The sequence below is a fragment of the Mirounga leonina genome, unplaced genomic scaffold (genome assembly GCF_011800145.1).
Source record: "Mirounga leonina isolate KUSES-001 unplaced genomic scaffold, KU_Mleo_1.0 Mir_151, whole genome shotgun sequence".
In the NCBI taxonomy this organism is placed as follows: Eukaryota; Metazoa; Chordata; class Mammalia; order Carnivora; family Phocidae; genus Mirounga; species Mirounga leonina.
The window spans coordinates 89,862,663-89,867,580 of NW_023270377.1; positions in this window are offsets into that span (position 1 = coordinate 89,862,663).

Here is a 4,918-nt window from a genome sequence, read left to right on the forward strand (position 1 = left end):
GAAACAGGAGATTCCGTCCCATCAAATTAATTCTACCTGAGATGAAGAAGGGGCAATGTGTAAAATAATAGTCATATGTCAGGTACTATTTTAAAAGCAGTACTTGCATTACTATTGTATTATTTCATAGTATTATTATTGAATTAGTAATATATTTATTATTTAATCCACCAGCAATTCAAGGAGGAAGCATTATAACTATTGTCCTCAATTTAAATATGAGAAAACTAAAGTCCAGTAAGGTTAAGATCCTTGCTCAAGGTTGTACAACACTTACGTGGAAGAACTTTTATCTAAACTCCTGTAACTTGACTGTGGAACCCAAACTTATGTCACATGACTTCTGAGCTCTCATATCTGTGAATCAGAGAACAATTCCCTCAAAAAGGGGGATCATTGTGAGCTGGAGAGACTATAAAATAAAAGCTATTCTAACCACTGAAAGATTCAGTCATAGAAATGGTGAAAGAACTTTAGTTTTTCAAGACCACTACAAATGAAAATTGAGTTTTTAGAATGTGCAACTAGAATATGAATTCGATACAGCATATTATTAAACTTACTCTTATGTTGATGAAGTTATGCAAATATGTTCTACTTGACAAAAAACAATTAGTATCAAAATAGGAATAAGATAATTGTCATGCTGAATTCTTTCTCCTTGAAACTGCAATACTCTAACAAAATTAGAATAACAATTTATAGAGATTTTAGTATCTGCATTTTAATAAATACTGCTATTTTGAACATAGGAATATATCTTGGCCATAGACTTTCATATACCAGTTATAAACATCAAGTTACCTTAAATACCAAAAGACCATTAGTGCAGACTATCATAAAACACAACACCCAAGATGAGCTAGGGAAATACAAAAGTATTTTAAAAATATAAATTGGTATAAATAGATACTGGAAAACTCTGCTGATCTAAGAAAATAAGCTGACAAAGTTGAATTTGCTATAAAGAAACTGTGATGTCCCTCAGTGTCTTAAATATCCAAGGAAAAGTAATAAACTGAAAGTTGGAAGGAGTCAAATTTCCTTTATATGAACCTAAAAGCAGGTTAAAAAGTAGATTGAATATATATAAAATCATATCAAACAGCATTTTTTATTGTAAAATAATACATTTCCATTGAAATTAGTAGATACATGTTTCAATTATAAAAATTATTTTCATCATGAAAATAATCTTTTGATATATACATTAAGACTTGAGTAAACTTGAATAAAAAGCACACTTATTTTTAGTCAATCTAAAGTGAACACAGATTTTCAACCCTGTTGGGGTTGGAAATAGGAGAAAAATAGCCCAAGAGGTAGGTTCCCCTTTTTCACTGTTGCAGGTCTAGAGATCTTGGCATGGTGATTTTAAGGGAAGCTCCAGTTAGATGTGTCCCCAACTCTGCTCATCCTCTTGTTCCTCAAACCAGATCCACACGTCTTTTCAGTTCATCTCCTTTTTGTTTCCATAGCCACCTTCCTTTTGCCTCTATTACCCTGCCCCCCTGTTCCATGCTACTAAAATACAAATCTGAATTGTGTTCTGCTTAAGCACATGAAATAGATCTCCATGCCTTCGGGTAATGTCCACACTGCTTATTAGGCCTTGGATAACTCTCTACAGTCCAGCTCTTCTCTCCCTCTTAAGAAGTCTGTTCCCTAGTTCCACTTATACCTATGCTTCTATCCAATGGTCTAATGATAGTTTCCAAATACATCAGGTATCTTATACCTCCATGATATTCTACCTCTGTTTCCTCTGCCCAGAATGCCATTCCCCAGTCTGTCTCAAAACTTATCTCCAAATCCTTTTCGCAGACATCACCTAGTCACTCTAGGCAAGTTTAGCATTATATTTTGAACATGCTTTTATAATATTACCTAAACTTTTACTGTATCATAGCATTTATGAGTCTTCCTTCCCCATAATAGATTATGAATTCCTTGAGGGCAACATTCCTATCCCAACACCTAATGAAGAACATTGCTAAGTAGATGTGGTTACATACTACTATCCTACCAACTGTGACTGCACAAAGTCCCAGATAAACTAGAAAAGATAGAGACCCTTCAGATTGTAATGACAAATTATAATTTTGTTATCCTCTTAAAGTCAAGACTCTATCATACAAATAAATGGAACTCTCATGGTCCTCTCAAAGGTGTATATTTTGTCATAGTTTATATCATGAATACTTGCCTCCTCCATTTTTATAATTTGTTTTATAGATTTTGGCCTTTTCCATATGTTAACAATCTCATTATTTTGAATAATGGCAATGCCTTTAGAATAATACTGAATTATAGCAATAATACTGGGTACCCTTGACATATTCCTGACAGGTCTCCATTAGCAATGATAACTCATGCAGATGACTTACAGTAGGCTAAGGAACTTTTCAGTTAGTATTAGTTTGCTAGCAGTTATTAATCATTAATAGGTATTGAATTTAATCAAATATTTTTCATGTATTTGAGATAATTATTTCTCTTAATTTTTAAATGTAGCAAACTACATCTATAAATTTGCTTTTGAATGTTAAGCATCATTACATTCTTGAGAAAACCTGGTATGGTCATGATACATTTTTTAAAAACAAATGTTCGGTTTGGATACTAATATTTTTTTAAAGATATTTGCATCAATGGGCAGAGTTAGCTGTAATTTTCCTTTTTACTTATTTTTGTTTTTTTATTCTTCTAAGTCTTCATCTTCTACTTATCTTTACACATCTGTTTATTCAGTATAACAAAAGTGAATCTGTTAAGGTTGTTGTTTTTTTAAATTTAAATTTGTCTAATCCCCTTGTTCTCATCTTTCCACCCATGTCAATCCTCACCTCCTACCCACGAATGTAGGCGTTATTCAGATTTCTCCATGATCTCACAATAACATAAAATTTATGAACATAAAATATATATATATATGTATTCAAACAGAAGTTTTGGGTGATTTTCTAATGAAAATTGAATATTCTACATCATTTTCCTACTTTTTAGCACCTCACTTTATTCACTTGATAGTTCATAGAAATATTTCCAAGTCAAATAGTAACTCTAATTCTTTCTAATGGCTGTATCATATTCCATGATGTGCAAATACCATTATTTATTAGACAGTCTTCATTACCAGGAATTTGCCTCTTTTTTTCTTTTTCTATGAAAAATGTTGTAGTTAACACCATTGTATTTATGTGGTTATACATTGATGCTTTAATTTCTATTATGGTTTCCTAAGAAATACATTTTTGGAAACTTGTATATTTGATTCTTTTTCAGTAAATGTTTAATAATATATCATGCATACCAAGTAATGCACAAACTATAAATGTACACCACCTAATTTAACATATACAAGATTAGCAGTCCTCCATTATTGAACTTCACATTGTGTATGACTTCTTTTGCTTAATATGTGTGTGAAATTAATTCTTGTTTCACATAAAATTATTTGCATCATTCCCATTGTATGGCACTCCATTGTATTAACTGACTACACTTTACCCAATCTTCCATTGAACATTTGGGTTGTTTCTAGTTTAGGGTTATAAGTAATGCAGTTATGTACATTCTTCTGTAGAAGAATGGTACACATAGGCCCATTTATACAGAGAAATGTAATCAATGGGTCACTGGATGTGCTTTTATTCCACTTTAGTGAAAACTGCTGCAAAGTTTAAGGTTACAGTACCAATTTACACTCCCTATGGTAGTATACAAAGGTTTCCATTATGCCACACTCTCACTGACTCTTGGTATTATCTTATTTTAAATTTATTTTTATTTTAGCCATTTTGCAAATGTGTAGCGATAGCTCATTGTGGTTTCAGCTTCAGTGTGTTGAGGACTAATGAAATTTAGCACTTTTTCACTTATTGGCCATTTGGATATTGTTTTACAAATTGGTCAGGTCTTTGATTTATTTTCTTATTCTGTTGTCTTCCTTTTATTGGTTCATAATAGTTCATATATTCTGGATTCATATATCTTCTTGTTTTACCTTTTCACTTTTTATAATGGTATCTTTTGATGAATAGATACTTTAAATTTTCATGTAGTTTGTCTATCAATCTTTTATTTCATGGTTCATGTTTTTTTATATCCAGCATAAGAAATCTTTACCAACTCAAAGCTTATTAAGGTAGTCTAACATATTTGCTTCCAGAAGTTTTATTGCTTTATCTTGACCTTTAGATTTATAGTCCTTCTAGAACTGATTTTTGCATATGGTGTGAGGTACGTGTCAAGATTAAATATTTTTCTATACAGGTATCCAGTAGACTCAGCATCAATTACTGAAAAGACAATTCTTCCCATGCTATATTACAGAGTCATCTTTGATATAAAAGATGTGTAGAGTCTTTTTTTAGATTATCTATTTTAGTCATTTGATTTATTAGTCTGTATCAACACCACATGGACTTAGTGTTGCTTTATAATAAGTTTTGATATTTGGTAGTAACATTCCTCTAATTGTGTTCTTCTTTTACAGATTTGTCTATTCTCGGCCCATTGCATTCTCATATATATTTAAGAACCAACTTCTGAATTTACACATATATTTTGGGATTTTCTTTAATTTACAGATAAATTTGGACATAACTGGCATTTTTGCAGTTCTTAATACTGCGATTCATGAAGTTACATTTACTTGGGCAGGTCACCTTTAAATTCTCTCAAAAATGTCTTGTAATTTTTCTTTCTTACACAACTTTCAGTTTTACTCTTTGATTTTTTTTTTTTAAGATTTTTTTTTATTTATTTGACAGAGACTTAGCGGGAGAGGGAATACAAGCAGGGGAAGTGGGAGAGGGAGAAGCAGGCTTCCCGCAGAGTGGGGAGCCCGATTCAGGGCTCGATCCCAGAACCCTGGGATCATGACCTGAGCTGAAGGCAGACGCTAAATGACTGA